Source organism: Tamandua tetradactyla, chromosome X (genome assembly GCF_023851605.1).
Source record: "Tamandua tetradactyla isolate mTamTet1 chromosome X, mTamTet1.pri, whole genome shotgun sequence".
Classification (NCBI taxonomy): Eukaryota; Metazoa; Chordata; class Mammalia; order Pilosa; family Myrmecophagidae; genus Tamandua; species Tamandua tetradactyla.
Window position 1 is genome coordinate 132633984 of NC_135353.1, and position 17060 is coordinate 132651043.

The window sequence follows — 17060 nt, forward strand, 5'->3', positions numbered from 1 at the left end:
GTGTTTTGGAAACTGGAGAAAGGTGGGGGGTGGGACCGCACTGGGAAAGCGAGGTGGGGGAGGGGAAGGCTGGTGACAGGGCACCTCGGGCTGCTCTCGCTCCCTCTCTCGGGAGAGATCGCCAGCTGCTCTCCAACAGGCAGCGCCCTGAAATCTATTTAAAGAGAGGGAAAGGGGAGGAGAACAAAGGGGGAGGAGGGGGGCGGCGAGCGGAGCCTGGGCGAGAGCGAGCGAGCAGGGAGGATCCGCGGCTCCGCGGGCACATCAAGCGCTCACATCTGTACACTCCGCGATCGATGGGGAGAATGGATAATATTTGTCAGCTGCAGACCTTTCTCTTCCCGGTTCCAGGGGAGGGGAGGGGGCGCGAGGGGGGGAGGGGCGGGCAGGCCAGGCGAGAGAGGCCGCCTCAAGGACAGCGCGCTTCCCGCTGCAGCCACACGGAAACCCAGAGCCATGAAAGCCCGGGGATTTTTCTCTTATTATCATTATTAATTATTTTTTATTATTCCACAGCAGACCGCGATCGCTCGGCGGCGCCCCTCCCCCGCCGTCTCTCTTTGTTGATTCTCAGCTGTGAGCGCGGCGGGCCCGAGCCGCCGCCGCCGCCGCCGAGCACGATCTGCTCTTGCGCCCCGGGTCGCAGCTGCGGCCCGGGAAGCCAGGGCTGCGTCCCCGCCCCCGCCCCCCCACGGCACGGCGGCCCCGGCGCCCCCTCCCCGCTACCCGCCACGAGGCCAGCTCAGCCTCTCCGCAGCCTCGCACAGCGGCACCGCGTCCCCAACGCCCAGCCGAGGCGTTGGCTGCCACTGCCTCGAGCCTTGGACGGTGCGGGGGCCTTTGGCCCTGCGCCCTACCCCCCCCCCCCACTCCCCATCCCCGCGGCTACACTCTGATGCCGCCGTCCCCACACATGGTCTTCATTTCGCACACTAGCGGCGTGCTTCCTCTCGGCTCCTCTCCTCGGGGCTTTTCGGATCGAGGAGGGAGATTTAGAGGAAGTCAGAAACGCAGCGAGCCCAGGGGAAAGGGGGAAAACCCTCGCTCTGCCGCTGAGCTTCTGAGGCTGAGGGAAGCGCCCCCGTGGGGGGTAGGGAGCGCCTGGGTGCCCTCCCCTTCCTTGGGTGCGGGAAAAGCAAAGCGAAGGCGGCGGAGGACAGGTAGCTGGTGAGCATGCGAGCTCCAGGTTTGCTTTCGCTAGTCCCCTTGCCTGGTCATACCAACCACGGTAGCACTGACCCAGTCCCCTCGAAACGGGAGAGTTGGGATGGGAGGAGATCGGATTAGGGGGCATCCAGTGAGATCAAGGACACCCCAGTCTATCCCCCACACTCCACGTGGGCGAGATCCCTGGATCTTAGCCACAACCGCCCGCAAGGTTGAAAGCCCTTGGCCGAAGCCCCACAGGCCCGGGGTCCAAGCCCTCTTTCGAAGGAGGAGTTGCAGAAAGCCCCGGGCTGGGGTTACTTGTGGGTCCCCATCCCCACCCCATCCCGCAGCCGTTCTGCGATTCCGGCCCAGCCTGCGGCCGCGTCCCCGGCTGCTCCGTGGTCCTGGGCAGGGCAGGAAGCTGGCACGGCCGCCGGCTGGGCAGGCGCCACTTGGCCGGGCCGGCTGCTGGCTGGAACTCGCGAGGCACCTTCGCGCAGAGTCAGGTTCCCGGGTCTTCCGCCAGGTCACCCTTGGCGGTTCTTCTCTCCGCTCCCCACCCCCACCCCCGACTCTGTCCGTCGGCCTCTCTCCGGAGTCTTCCAGTCTCCTCCCGCCCTCTCAGTTTTTCCCCTCCTCGGTCTGTCTCGGGAGCCCCGTAGCGCAGTCAACCGCCCTTCCCGAGATTCAAAAAGAAGTTTTGTGTTTCCCCGGGGGCAGCAGCCTAATGCTTCCCTTGTTTTCCGGAACAAAGCAGACATTCAGTGGGGAGGGGGCAGGCGCTGCCTCCCTCCCCTGCCGGCAGCACCCCGCACCCCTGCAGGTTCAGAACGCTCGCTTCGAGGCCCGGGTGGCCTGGGGGTGGGGTGGGGGCCCTCCTTCCCAAGATCCGGCCCCCAAGCCTCGCCCCCCACTCCCACCCCTCCCTTTGGTTCTCGACCTTTTCTGGGAGTCGGAGGGGAGGCGACACGGTGTTTGGGTGAGGTCTCCAGCCCAGACGGGGAGGGGCGCTCACGCGGGTGTTTACAGTGGGCCGGCGCTGCTGGAAGCGCACCCGCCGCTGCCTGGCAGCGTGGGGCCCCTGCGGGCTGCCAGCTCGGTGGAAGCGCGCAGTAGCCAGTCCTCCCGACACTCGGCCCGAGGCCCCTCGCCTCTTTCTCCTCCAGTCCACAGACACGTGGCCCCCGACAATGACCTGGATCGGGTGGTCTATCAAAGGGGAGGATGATGGGCGTGGGGGTGGTAAAGAACTCCCAAGGGGCGTTTGGGGCAACAGTGGCCAAGCCTGGGTTCTCAGCCTACAACCGGTCCCCTCCCGGGGGTGAGTTCTGTCAAGGGAGCGCAGCACTCCACTCTGGCAACTTCCGAGGTGTATCTACCTGCAGATAGCGCCCCGCAACTCCGCCTGCCCAGTGGTCTCTCCCCTCCTTCTACCCGCCCCCGTGTGGGTGGTTGGGGGATCCGCAGCGCGAGTTGCGCCCACGCGCGCCGGGCCTCCTCGCCAGCCTTTAGCGCTGCTTTTGCTCCCGCTCCAGCTCTTCCCCTCTCCTGGGCCTGTGGCCGGCCCCCGGCGCCTCCAGCGCGGCCTGAAACTTGATCCCGTGTCGGAAGGACAGTGTATAAACACCAGGCGCGCTCCGAGAACCCGCGGGAGGGGCCGGCGGAGGGCCTCCGGGGCAGCTCTGAGACCCCGCGCCCCCTTCCGCCTGCTCGCCCCGGGCACGATCGGCTGGCCGCCGCCTCGCTCTCTGCTTTCCGAGTTGGCTCAGCTAATTGGAGCCGCCGCCGCCACCGCCACCGCGGCGGCCTCTTGTTGAATTTTCTAGATCGCGACCGTTCAGTCGTGGCTGCCTGCAGCTCCCCTCCCCCTACCACAGCTGTTATCTCGCCCGGCAACTTGTTGGTGATGGGGACCGTCCCTTCGCTGACCCCGGCCTCAGGCTCCCGCATTCACCCCAGCAGTTCCGGGGGGTGGGGATTGCTGCGGGGCGTGGGAGGGGAGGGAGAGTCTTATCGGAGCTGTGAGGCTTTGCGCCAGAATCCCAGGCCCCTTGTATGAAGAGTGCAAATAAAGTCCAGGGGACCCTCGAGGCTGAAAGTCGTCGCCCCCACGCCTGTGAACCAGGAGGTAGTGACAGACCCGAAGGGGGCTCCAAGAGCTGCTCCACTAGAACTTTCGAATTTCATTTCATTCCAGGGAAACAGGACAGAAAGGTGGGATGGTGGAAAGCAGGAAAATGCCCCCTCCGTCCTGCCCCCCCACTCTACATTTGGAACTTGTGTGGAGGTGTCTCACGCAGAGCGTCTCTTCGACCTTGGGGTTAGCTCCAGGGATCCACAGCAACGGCACTTTGCCTTTTGGTTTGAGGTGCCAAGTGGGTCCCGGATGCAAACGTGCTGGCCTCAGCTGCTCCTGGAGGTGTGCTTCCCTCAAGATGGGTCAGCTCTAGACTTGTGCCACAGGCCTTCTTGGGCCTTGGTTACCCCTTCAGTTGGGACTGGTTCTCCAGTGGCCTGTCCTCACATACCCTAGGCACATGTGGCCGCTTGGTGCAAACTCTGAGTCTGCATGCTTGATACGAAGCACAGAGCCTGGCAGATAGCCAAGGCAAGGAGAAGCAAAGAACACTTCAGGGCATTGGACCCAGGAAGACATTGTTGATGACGCTAGAGCTAGAGCAGTTATCCTATATCCAACATCTGCCTCAGGATGTCTTTTCCTCCCAGAACTTTTGGGTTTCATGAGCCTCAGGGCCTCACATTGTTATAGTAGCTGTACCCCAGTCTGAAGAACCCCATAACATGCAACACCCTCAGGCAAACTCCTGGGTGGCTGGGTGGGCAAAACCTCCACCAAGGGGATCTATAGCAGCCAGGAAGCATCAGCTTTTCCTCTGACGGTTCTGAGAAGGCAGCCAGTTCCCTCGCTTTGATGGTTCTCTGACAACTGTTCGGGAACAAAGAGCCAAGGCCTCAGGCGCACTGACTGTCATTTTCCACACCTCTTCCCTTCCCTCCTACCTGAACCACCACTATGGGGTTTTCCTGAGGGGGTCTTCTCAATCTCTCTGTATAACCACAAGATTTCCAAGTTAATCTATATTGATTTTAAGATATGATAAAAAAAAAAGGGGGGGGAATCTATAAAATTAGTAATATGACTTGTTGTCTCGGATGGCAATTCCGTTGGTCAAGTTCACCTAGTTCCTTGGCATCTGAAATCCTCCAAGCCCTTCCAATCAGATAACCTAAGCGTGTCTTCCACTGTTAGTTTATCTTCCCTTTCTGTAGTGGGGAAAAAAGAATTGTCTCAAAGATGTTAATTTCCTTCAGCCCTACCATAGGAGGGCAAAGAACCTTGTTTCTGTTTAGGGTAAGCTAGATTTCTATATTTTTATGAAGAAGAGAGTAATTTGTGTTCCTCTGCAGGCCTTAAAAGATAATTATGTGCCCCTCGTCCCCTGAACCAGCTCTTCTCCTAGATGTTGAACAGACAATCTCAATTCTAGTTCTGGAGCAGGAGTGTTTCGCTGCATCAGCCGCCTTTTCTTCCCTGTCCCTCTGTCACCACCTCGCCATCATTGGGCCCTTGGGATCACATGGCTGGAGAGTAAGGGTTTCTGTCCTGAAGGCTGGCGGTACCGCGGAAGACCCTGTGACTCCTAGCTGGTATCAGGCATGGGCCTTTCTTTTCCTGTGCAAAGAGTATACGGAGTCATTGAAATTGCCATTCCATCTCCCTGAAAGCTTAGGCTGGGAGCTCCCCTGGGGCCTCTGGTGATGGATGTCTTGAGGCCCGGGGAAGGAACCCTGGCGGGAGAATTGAGAGCCTGCCTGCAGGACTCAGACCCCAACCAAACCAAAGTGCAAATAACAATAACAACAAAATCGACTCCATCCACTGGGTAGCCAGCTTTGAAATATGCCCTACTCTTCACCTCCCTCACCCCCACCCCAACTAGTAAAGCCTGGGGGTGTACCTACCGGTCCTTTGGCCTCCGTTTGGCTCCATTTAGGAATGGCGCAGATAAGCACTTCAGGAAGCTCTGCGCATCTACTGCTCCTCACTTCCCCTGGCGCTGGGCTCAGCTTGGCTGAACTTGCTGGTTCCCGTCTTTTTGGAGTTGCTGGTTGCCTTTCCGAAGCCGAATCGCACTGTGCGGCCTCCCCAGGGGTCCCCAGCTATTGATTTTTAATATCCGTATTCAATATTGTGTATTAAATATTGAATCCATGCACGAGAGGATGTGATGCAAATCACCAGCCGTGCCTGAGACTTTAATAGTTGTTTTATTGCCCGGAAACCACAGTTGGATGCAAGGCATCCTGCAGCCAAGACTGGGGGTGGGGTGGGGTGGGGTGGGTAGGGATGATAGGCAGAGAGGAGGGCTGAGTGGAGGAACAGAGCTGGACCTCTGCGAAAGCCACTCTGAAGACACAGCCAGGCACTAAGGGCTTGGCCCTGGGCCTGGCGGGTTGTGGGGCCAGGTCCCAGGCTACAGGCTTGCTGTGGAAAGCAGGGGCTGGTGTGTGAGACCCGGCCAGAGAAAGTGGTGTGGACTTTCCTTCCTGGACTTTCCCAACTGGATGTTCATTCCTGTCTGGCTGCGCCTCCTCTGGCCCCCCTTCCCCCCCCCCCCCCAAGATATTTACCCAGAGAGGACACACACAGAGCTATTCAACAGGAAAGTGGATTTCAGAGCAGAAAAGCTCAGGCCTCAAGGCCTCCTCCACTACTCAGATCTGTGACCTTGTCCTGCCTCTCTTAACCACCACCCCGGGCCCCTTTCCCTCCTCTGCACTTGGGGGTAGTGCTCTCTGCCCTCCCTCTCTCACAGCCCGGTGGCAAGGCTGGCGCAAATGAGATAATATTCAGGGAAAAGGCTTTTGTAAACTGTCAGGCCCTAAGTCGGCCGGCTGAGGGATTAGTGTTGGCTTTCCCCTTTATACTCCTCCTCTCCTGCAGGCAGTGTCTCCCCGCTGGTTTCTCCTCTTTCTTTCTGACGTGAGCTCCCTCCCCCATGAAAGGCCCTCTCCTCTCCCTCGGCCACCTCCACCTGTTCTCCCAGGCTCCCAGCTCTGTAGTGACTGCGTTCGTGCTAGGCAGTCAGGTTTCGAGGACGCCCAGTAGGGAGACAGGAAGGGCGAAAAAGATCCGTGTGTGTGTGTGTGTGTGTGTGTGCCCGCGCGCGCGCGCGCGGTGGGGGTAGGTGCATCGAGTGTGCGCAAAGCCAACAGCCGCGAGAAAGTGTTCGGTTCATCCGAGTGAGGAGAGGAGCGCTCCGCGGCGGCTGCCGAGGGCTGCGGGGGCCGGAGGGAGTCGAGAAGTGGAGGCGGGTGGCGGTGGGGGTGGATGGGGGATGGTGGAGTGGGGAGACCGCCTGGCCCAGGGTGCGGGCAGTGGCGGGGCGGGGGGTGGGGGTGGGGCGTCTCGGAGAACCCGAGTTTGGTGCTTTCTTCCCGCATGACACTGTTCATTGCGGGAAGGTCAAGGCGTGGGCTGTGCCGAAAAGATCTGGTGATCTGGGAGCCCAGATGGAAAGTCGGTGGAGGGCGGCGGCCAGGCCCCCCTGCCGGGTCAAGTCTGATAAACAGTTGCCCGAGGCCCGGTGCGGAGACCCGAGCTCTTCCAGGGCTGTGCTGGAGAAAGTGCCCAGCTCATCTGACCCATCACCCTTGTCCGGGACTCAGGCAGGGGCAGGGACCAGAGGGGTTCGGCACGCTAAATGCCACTCCGGGTGCCCGGCCATCTGCTGGGAGGGCCCTAGGCTTGCCAGAGACCAGCCCTGGCAGCAGGCCCCGCCGGGAGTTGGTAGCCATGACCCTGGGCGCGCGAATGGTGTTTGCAAGGCAAGGCCTGGTTGCGCACGCCTCGGCATTGGGGCTCTGGCGGCTGCTGCTGTCGCCTGCGTTTCCGGTTCTGCGACTGAACCTCCCCGGCTCTCTCCTCCCGCTTTATCTCGCTGCCGGTTCCTCGCCAGTCTCCTGGGTCGGCCGGTCGCGCTCTGCCTCTCCGAGCGCAGTCTCGGCTTTGACACGGGCTCACTGCACACGTGTGACCGCCTTCCCACATCCGTGCTCAGTTGGGCCACTTTCTGCTGGTGACGTCGTACTGCCTCGGGGTCGTGGCGAGTTCCCGCCCCTTGCGGGCCGCACTTTCCCACCCGGCGCCGACTTATGCATCCGGGGGCTCGGCGTATCCCCGGGACAGAAACATCCCCGTGGTTCTGGTTTAAATCCACCAAAGCACACCCCAGAGGGCTCGGGATCTCCCTCAATGCCTTACCCGCTGCTCCTAGTCCTAGGCCACAGCTGGAGCGGAGCTTTAATGAGACCTACTTTGCAGAGTTGAGGGGCAACACTTATGCGATGGGCTTCACGGTCTTGTGTTCTCTAAGAACTCTCAAGACTGTAAACTGCCGAGAAGGCGCACGGTTCTTGTCGCAGACCCTCAAGTGGGCGGGATATGTGGGCCCGGGATAAGGGTGTCCGCTCTGCGTGTGCCGACCGCAGGGACTCACGATGGATTAGCCACCAATATGTGGGAGGGGTTTTCCCGGGCAGATGGAGACACCTCCCAGAGCTCGTCCTTTCCCCACCTGGGCCCGCACAGGGCCGGCTTTTGCGGCGGAAACACAGCCCAACTCCTTGAAAGTAAACTTGCCGCGAGGGGAGCGATGGTGGGAGGGGGCCGGCGGGGGTGTCTGCGTCGGGAAGGTTTGTTTCAAGTTTCAACCCCTAATGACACTTGGTGGCGAGGTGCCAAGGCCCTGGGAACGGCGGCGGGGAGAGGGGCAGCTGGAGATGTGTGTGTTGGGGTGGGGAGGATCGGTGCAAGGGTAACCGCGCCGCGAGATCGGTCTCGCGAACCCGGAGGCGCGAGGTGCCTGCTCCGGCCGGGTGAGCCCGGTGGAGGTGGGGGGGAGGTGGCGGGGGCGGGGAGGGGACGCTCGGAGAGCCGCGTGAGCCGAGCAGAGCGCAGGCATCTTCCGCAATCCATTCATGCACTGAAGCGCGTGCAGAGCTGCTGATCGCTGCCATTGTTACTCGCGGGCGGTGTGGGAGCCGAGCCTCCACTCTGGCGAGAGATAAATGGCCTCTGACAGCCCCTCCTCGCCAAGAGAGCTCCTCGGATTTCACCGCGCGGCGGCTCTCAGGTCTGTGCCTTGCTTGCTTCCCGGTGAGAACCTTTAAATCAGCCTCCGGGCCCTCCCTCCTCCCGGACGCTGCCCCCCACCCTCTCCGGCCGGGCTGGGCCCCGGGAGCACCGTGCGCAGTCTTCGGCCCCCTCCTAGGCTGGTGCTGGTGGTGGGGTAGGGTGGAGGGAAGTAAGGTGGGGGCTCCGGGACGGCTAGGGGCTCTCTGGGGGAGGCGGCTGGAGCCCCCCGCTCCGGCTCCGCGCCTCCCCGAGAGTGGAGTCCGTGCCCCGCCTCCGCGCCCACAAGATGGATCAGGCTACCGTGCGGAGAGCGGTCTGTAAATATTTAAAAAGTCTCTCGCGCGCCGGCGGTAATGGCTTTCGCAGTCGGAATGTGTGCTAGGGGAGGAGAGGAAGGGCGACGTGTGTACTGTGTTGCGGGGAGAGGGAGTCGTTCCTTTGCCTCCCTCCGCCCCCAGGTCCAGGGTGGGCTGCGGGTTCCGGCTTCTCGATTTCCCGCCCTCCGCTTCTCTGCCGCGGCGTCCCGCGATGGCATCGAGAACGCCAGTCGATAGGGAACTTGAGCATAGCAGAGAGAGGGAGGATCGGACGAGGTGACTCCGGGGCCCTGGGCCCTGAGTGTGTCTTCCTTCCCATGTCCCTCTTAGGTCTTCATCCATCCCAAAGGGGAGGCCCCCCCACCCCCAGTCTAAATCGGAAAGTAGCTTTCCCAAGCGCGGGACCCAAGCGCGGGAGGGGGCAGCGCGGAGAGAGGGGGGAGGGTGTGTAGCGCCCAGGTTTAGAGGGGGTCCCACATGGACTGGAGGGGATCATTTGCTTCCCTGGAGAGTGTGGGCCTGGGATCTTTAAGGCCGAGCCCAGCCGGATGGAGGCGATGGGGGAGGGGCATCCAGCCAGCTTTGCTGGGAGAGGCTTAATGGGCCCACCGCAGGGTGTGTGCTGGGTGAGGTTGTCGCCTCCACGAGCGGCCCCTCCCTGGCCGGGCGGGGGCGCCGAGTTGCCCTGGGCTAGGGCGGGTTTGCGCGGAGGGTTCGAGGGACGAGGCCCCAGGCTGGGGCTGTTCCCCTGCCCTCCCCCCCGGTCCCACCCTCTCGGGGACCCGCCAAAGTGCGGGTGCTGGCGGCGTGTCGGAGTGCGCCGGGGCTGCTGTCTGCGTTGGAGCGCGTGGAGCTTTCGACTCCAGGCAGCTCGGCGCTCTCCGCTTCCAGGGGCTTGTGTTGCGCCCTTCTCGCTTGTTTGTCTCGTGTGAGCCTCGTAAACCGCCCTGATTTATTACCCAGACTAAATGCTTAATTTGTGAATATGAAACAGATTAAAAGGGGCGGGGGGGAGGGGGCTTGAGGTCGGCATATTTTAGCAATCAGACCAAAGCAGCCTGGCAGATGTTTCAAATTTGTCGACATTTTCAGGCTCATGTGGAAAGCCAGCCAGAGTGGTCAAGGGTCTTTTCTCCTTCCTTCAACCTGAGAACTTGGCAATGATCAAAAGGAGGTGATTAGTAACTACAGAGAAAGACACCAGCAGGCAAGGGGTTAACAGAGGCTGAGCCCTTCACCTCCAGGACTGAGGAGTGAGAACTGGTGACAAAGGCGAGAGGGGTCCTGGCTAAAAAGGTCCAAGTCTTAGAAGCCAACTTTGAAGAACAAAGTAGAGGGTCCATTAAAAGTTAATTCAGTAAATAAACTTCATTGGCGATAAAACAAACACGAAAGATGGAAACTCCAACTTAAAATAGCCAGAAGATAATAAAAAGAAACAGCTTTCATGTGGCCTAAACATGTGCTTGTGCCTTTCGGCAGGTCCCCACAGTGACCCACCTAACTCTGGCCTCTCTGGGAGCATCCTGTCCCTTTGAAAAGACCCCTTGTGTACAGGCAATGTTTGTTGGCGTTTGTCATTTTGGGGCAACTCCACACATCAAAGGCGAGCACAGTGTTCTTTTCAGCTCCCTGATTCCAGCCGCCCAGCGAAGCAGATACGATGTCTATAAATTGGCCCTCTCCTCCGGGTTTTGATTGATCATCACCATATGAGATTATTGAAAGTCTAATGTCTTATTTCACTTTCTCCAAGGAGTGAGGAGGGAGGAACTTTATTGGAAGTCAGGCCATGTGAAGACTCCGGTGTTGTGTGATGGTAATTTCCATTTGCCTGGATTTCTCAGCGTGCTGAACTCCCGGGCATCTGTGGGTTCCTTGTACCACCTTCACCCCTCTACCCCGGGTCTCAGCTTCGGCGGCTGATCCCAGGCACGGTCCAAAAGGGACAAAATCTTCCTAGTTGGAAGAGGAAAATGGCTGTTGACTAAAAATAAGGAAGCAAAGATTTATTTTTTAACATATTTATTATAACTCAAGAACCCCTCTTCGGCCTTTGTTTCCCACCCCAAACTTTTTTGTTCCCTTTTGCCTCGATACCATCTTTCATTTTATTAAAGTTGATTATGGTTTCTCTGTCTTGTCCTCAGCCAGACAAAGGCTTAGGGAAAGTCAAAGAACGTGTTAATTATATGTTTCTTGTAAACTGACTTTTCATTTCCCCCTAACACATTTAGTTGGCTTGGTGTTTAGTTTAACACTCAATTGCTGCAAATATGCTGCTTAAAAATGCTGTCTTTATTAAAACAAATAAATGAATTCAAAGACCTTTCTAATTTCAACTTGCGTGGGCTAGAAATAGAAGAGAAAACCTAAAATGAGAGAAGGAGCGAGGGACAGGCGGCAGGGAGAGGAGAGAAAGGAGACCGGGAGACACGCAGACACACACATGCGCGCGCGCGCACGCACGCACACACACACACACATGCACGCATGCAGCATTCCTTCTGTCATCCCTCCCCCAGCCGTGTTAAACTGGTCCATACAATTGTCCCCGGCTGCGCCCTGCAGCTCGCCAGCCCGCCTGGATTTTCCATCACTTGGCGCCTAAGGCGATCATTAGCTGAGAATGGACAACCTCCTCTACCTGCTGGCAGCCCATCACTTACCAGCCGGGGGAGGCTGGCTGCAGGCTCCGGCATCCCGGCCGGGCCCCATTTGCTCAGGCTCAATCGGATAGGGGGTCCTCGGTTCCTGCCCCTGGGTGTATGGGTGCCTAATTAAACTCTATCCAGGGCAATGTGCACTAAATATAAGGAGGCTGAGAGGAAGCTAGGGGGAAAGGCAGTCATTACCTAGGCAGTGAAAGTGTATCTTGAGACAGAGAGAGAGAGGAGGAAGGGATCCCCGCTCTGGTTGCACTTTCTGTTTACCCTCAGCAGATCCTAAGCGTGGCACGTGAACACTCCTGCTGAAATCAAGAAGTAGAAATCAGGGGGGAAAAGTCCATAACCCGCACGTATGGGAACAGGGCCCCATGTCACCACCGGGGGAGAGGGAGGCCTGCCGCGATTCCAAACGGAAAATGCTAGCTGCTGAAAAATGACTCGGGTGCCTTGGTGGCATTGGAGTTATCACTCATGAGCCACAGCCCTGTCGTGCACAGAAGCCAGTGCTGTAGAAATGGCTGTGGGGACAGAAAGGAGCAGATGTGTCAGGATCCCAAGGACCAGGTGTGTGTCTTGAAGCTCAACAGAGTGCAGCAGAGCAGCAGGGAATCCTCACCTCCCGGCTCTGCCTATGAGGGGAGGGGGGAGGGGGGCAGGGGCCACTAAGACCTGGTCCCAGGCAGGATGGAAATGGCGTGGCCTGGGGCTAAAGGGACAGCTTGCAAACAGGAGTGTGTGCCAATCCCTTCGAAGGTCTGCCAGGGCTTTTATGGAATGCTCCTTCCACCCCGCCCCCTTCCCCATGCCACCCAGCTCAGGAATCCGGTTCCAAGAGGAGAAAACCCTAGCTCAAGGCCATGCGTTAGCAGCAAAGTGAGTCCAGAGCCCAGAGCTCTCCACTTCAGGAAGCAGGGTCAGAGGAGGAGAGCGAATTTTATTCAGGATCCTGAGTGCTCACAGCCACTTCAGAGGCCCAGACTTTTAGTCCTTTAGCAAGCATTTATTAAATGCTTGCTGTGTCCAAAGCATGTGAGGGGCCACAGCAGTGTGAGGCCTCAAAGGACAGAGCAGGGGTTACTGATAATATACCTAGTACCTAAAGCCATGGAGGGTAGCGGGCAAGGGGGCTGGGGAAGGGGAGAAGGAGAGAACCACTTCCAGGGTCCCTTTGGCTTTTAAATGCAGCCCACTGTGGGATTCACAGGACGGCAGCGAGGCCAGAAGTCAGCCTGTAGCAAGGGACACCTCTATATAAAGTAGATGTGAGAGCATTCTCCCAAGGGCGGGGATGGGAGAGAGGCTGCCTGGGCCCCAAGCCCTCCACTTCACCTTCCCTGGAGGGCCTGACTTTGTTTCCCAAGGCAAGCCGGGAAAATTCTTCTAATGCAAATTGAGGAGGCAGGTTTTGTAGCCAGAGCCCTCACTGCAGTTCTCTGTTTTACCCTGGACACATCCAAGAGTATAGCTTACACCCCCACCCCCACCCCCAAAGCTCCTGGACAAATGTAGGCTCTCTGGGGGAGCTGGTGAAGGAATACTGCCTCCCTTAACAAAACAAGCCTGAGAATCTCCAAGGTTTAGCACTGGAAGTGGAGCCGCTTGCCAGAGAGGGGGGGTACTGGCTTAGTGTTCTCCACCCCACACACCCCCCGGATTCCACCTGCCCCTTGGGGCACTCTCAGTGTGATCACAGGTGCCTTCCCTCGAGCCATCTGGCCTGGGCCCAGCCTCTGCTCTTGGTTTCCCTAAGCAGAAGGCGAAACACGCTAGAACCTTCAAAGCGCATTCCTAAACACTAAGGGAGAACTGGGGGGAAGTGAAAACAAAGGCAGCAAGGAGCGTTGGAGCGGTTCAGCTTACAGAGTCTGTGGGCCAACAGGGCTGGCCCAAGTTCAGTCAGATTTCCTGGCTCAGGGCCAGCCAGAGCTGGCAGCGTGCCCTCTCCAGCCCACCACTCAGGCCCCCGTCACCCCCCAGACCTGGGCACACCCCCTGACCAAGCCCAAGCCCCAGGAGGCCCTAACCCAGAGCTTCCCTAGAGTGAGTGGGTTGCCAGTGGGTCAAGGAGGGGAATCCCCTCAGCCCCTTGGGGTGGCCTGGTGGAGCTGGGGGTGGCCCAAGTCCCCTGACTGGCTTCAGGCCTCAGGTAGCCGTGTCTGTTTACCCTTGTATGCCATAAAAATATTGCCATGTTCTATGGGTGTCAAGGCCTGGAAACACTGCTAACTTGGGATGTGTGATGTTCAGGCCCCAAGAGTTATCCACACATACGAATGGGGAGGGTATCGGGCCACGTGGTCCTTCACAGAAGGCCAGCCATTCATTCAATGAGCATTCAAGAGCTCCTCTCATCTGCTCGGTACTGTGCTTATTATGGCTTTGGGGGGTGGCTGGAGGATGCCCAGTACCCTCCTTAGAGTCTCCTAAGGGCCCTCCTTAGTCTCCCTAAGAGAAATAAGCCCCACAGGGTGGGAGGCCTCATTGTGCTCACACTAAAGCTGAGAGAAAGAGCAGCCCTTGGTTTTACACCTCGGGTATATGTATTTGTTAAGCCAAAGGGTGCATCGTGTGTTTCCTCCAGACTCTCAGCAGCCGACTTCCTGAATAGGGACTGGGGAGCTTGGGAGTTCTGTTCTTTCTTTCCCAACTCCCCCCACCCCACCCCACCCCCACCCCTGATAATGTCACATTAATGGCAGATGTTACAGGCAACACCTGAATGTAGCACAAATATCTGTGGGTATAAAAGGGACTATGGGGAAAAGTTTGTCTCTCCCATCCCATTCCTCAGTTAACCAGTTTCTTGCTTACCCTTCCCAGATTAGCCCATTCAGGCTGAACGTTTTTAAAAAAAGTTTCTTTCATTTTGAAAAATTTCAGTCCCCCCCCATAAAAACCCAAACAAACCAAACAACCGAAAGAACAGTGCAGTGAACACCCATCTATGAAGGCAGATTTTCAAAAGCGCTATATTTATTCAACACGCCTACCCTTGGAAATAATCCAAAATCCCTTCAAAGATCTGAATTAATTTAACTTCATTTTCCAGTGTTACTTAGGCATACTTAGCCCTCGGAGATACATGGCTTGCTTGTTTATCGCCCCACCCTCAGTCCCCAGCTCCCTACCAACACCTCATGCCTAGTAAAGGCATTTAATAAAGCTTGTGGGATTCAGTAGTACAGAACTATCCAGGATCTGGCGTGGTAGGGCCAGACTGCCTGGGTTCAAAACCTGGCTCGGCCACTTTACTGGCTGTGTGACCTTAAGCTGTTCTTCTCTGTATCTCACTCTTCCCATCTGTAAAATGGACCGTAATAATACAACTTATTTCACAGTGTTGTGAATGTTGTGAGATTATATTAGTTGAATGACATAAAACTCTTGAACTAGTGCCTGGCAAATAGAAAGTGCTGAGGAAGTGTTGGTGAGAACTGATAAACACACTTGGTATCAACTCTGCTTTGGAGATTGATTCCACATAAGTCACTTGGTCCTGAGTTCATGGCTTCCGAGTTTTCACTGGTAACTGGGAATGAGGCCCGAGAAAACCGGGAACGTGGCTTCATAATCCTTCCTTGCCTAACTGGGAGAATTGCCCTCATTCAGCTCTGCCTCCAAGCTGTAGCAGAGCGGTGGGTTGGCAACGAGGGCTTCCCGCGGACCATCTCCATGCTCATGGACAGTTTCTAGCCGTGCTTATTAAAAATACATTTGGAGGGAAAGTTGTTTTATGTTTTTGTGTGTTTTTTTTTCTTTCCCATTTTCTTGCCTGGTTGGTAGCTGCCCTGCTGATAGAACCACCTTAAAAGAAAAGAACTGGCATGTGCTTTAGAGATAGCCCCAGGAAGGACTGTTATTCTCCAAATGCCCTGTTTCAGGTCTAGTCGAGGGTCAGACAGAGCAACCAGACTCATCCCAGGAGCCCCCATTCTCTGGCAAGCCAAAGAGGGGCCCGTGGACCCCTGGACAAAGTTGGCTAGGATACTTTTCACTCAGGGAGTACTGAAGATGGGTGGGCATCTTAGAGAGCCAGAGGCAAAAGAGGACTGGAGAAAGATAAAGGAATAAGTTTAAAAGTTTAAAGGCATACTTTGCTCTATGCTATAAAATACTGCGCCTAATGTTAGGCTCCAATGGCTGTAATATCTGACCTTGGCATTGTGGTGTTTCTCCCGTATAATTTAATTAACGTGTGATGCTGGCACAATGCCAGAGAGTCAACTGTTCTGACAGCTCCTGGAAGCCACATACATCCCTTTGAATCCCCCCCCCCCCAGGTGAACTGACACCCAGAGAAACCCCCTAAGATGGAGAACAACTCCTGGTGCAGTGTACAGAAATTTTTCTGTGTTGCCAGTATATCAAATGGAACCAGTCAAGTCACTTGCTGGCTTTTCACAGTTTCTGAAGGAACCAACCCACCTGGAGTGGCTCCTTGGGGAAGAATCACGCATCCCTCATCAGGGACGACACTCAGAGGTCTCCTGTTCTCGATAGTTTTTCCCACAAATGTCTTCTTCCTCAACGCTGCCTGTCACCAAATCGTTGAGCTGCATGCTGGAACATAAATTAGATAAGAGGCAGGTAAGCTAAAGAGAAAAAGCACTATATACATTAGTTCTGCCCATCATTATTTCACACCCACCTGCACCTCACAAGATTGGGCATTCGTAGTATTCCAGCCATCGTCAAACTACGGTTTACTGAGAATGAAAGAGAAACTGAATGAATGTATAAGCAAAAAAAAAAAAAAAAAAAAAAAAAACTATACTATTTCAGGCTGTAATAAACACCCCAAGAAGAGTAAGGAGATAGAAGAGAGATGGGATGTCCTTTCAGATAGTAGATTGTGCTTTCTGAATCCTGGATTGACAGAATAATTTGCTCGGATGGTGTGCCAGTCAGCTATTGCCATAATTAATCCTGTGTAACAAACCACCCCAACCTGAGTAGCCTACATCCATAAGCGTTTAATTCTCACTTACATGTCTGTGGGTCAGCTGTGGTTAGCTGCTCTCAGCTGGGCTCGCCTCCAAGTGTGGTTGGATCCAGATCTGCTCCATGTGTTTTCTATTGTCCATGAATGAGTGGGCTACCTAGGACATGCTCTCCTCATAGCCACGGACAAAGGGTAAAAGGGTAGAGAAGAAACCAATGACGCGTAAGTCCTAGACTGAGAACCGCCATGCTGTTTCTTTGTCTACACTCTGTTGGTCAAATGTAATGTGGCCTGACGTTGGTGGGGTGGGGAGGTACACTCCACCTTTAGTGGGATGGATTTCAAAATCACATGACACAGGATGTGGATACAGGACAGAGTGAAGAATTGAGAACAGTAATGCAATCTGAAACAGATGGTTCAAACCAAAACTATGTTTCTCTAGCTATGACATTTATATATACAAATACATTTATCAAACGATAAAACCGCCTTCCTGGGACTCCTCTGTTTTAAATTAAATTTAAATAATTCCATGCAATAATTACATATTAGCATCCCTGAGGTGTGTTATTATGGGACCAGAGGCTTCTGGGTCATTGCCACCAACCTCAGGAAACCTGAGAAGACGGGCCACGGGCCATCCCAATGGTAAGAGAAGATAGAGACCTTTTTTCCTTCCTTGGGCTTCCCTGGGCTGTAGGTGTAGGCAGGGCAGGAGAGGAGACCCCAGACCCAGCAAATTTACTTGCTGCCCTCTGAGTGCATCTAAGAGTGGTACAAGTTGAGTAGGACCCAAGAGGTGTCCTACTTTGTTTCTTTGT

The 17060-nt window shown here is 56.2% G+C and overlaps 1 protein-coding gene and 1 long non-coding RNA gene across 4 annotated transcripts in view; one reads left to right on the forward strand and one right to left on the reverse strand.

Moving 5' to 3' along the window:
• Positions 1-17060, forward strand: part of BCOR (BCL6 corepressor) — a 112616-nt gene that overhangs the window by 21119 nt on the left and 74437 nt on the right. The window contains exon 1 of one of the 2 annotated variants that reach the window (XM_077145831.1): positions 8192-8306. The exons of the other annotated variant lie outside the window; for it this stretch is intronic. The gene's annotated coding sequence lies outside the window, so the exon portion shown is untranslated. Of the gene's footprint in view, positions 1-8191; positions 8307-17060 lie in introns of those variants that run through there. 2 annotated transcript variants of the gene reach the window in all.
• Positions 10371-16988, reverse strand: LOC143670436 (uncharacterized). 2 transcript variants are annotated; one of them, XR_013169357.1, is made up of 4 exons: positions 16283-16988; positions 15943-16000; positions 15720-15854; positions 10371-10612 (listed from the first exon to the last, which is right to left on the reverse strand). It is a non-coding gene; the product is annotated as an uncharacterized LOC143670436 (long non-coding RNA). The 2 variants fall into 2 exon arrangements; XR_013169358.1 differs by lacking the exon at positions 16283-16988 and having other exon boundaries at positions 15943-16013.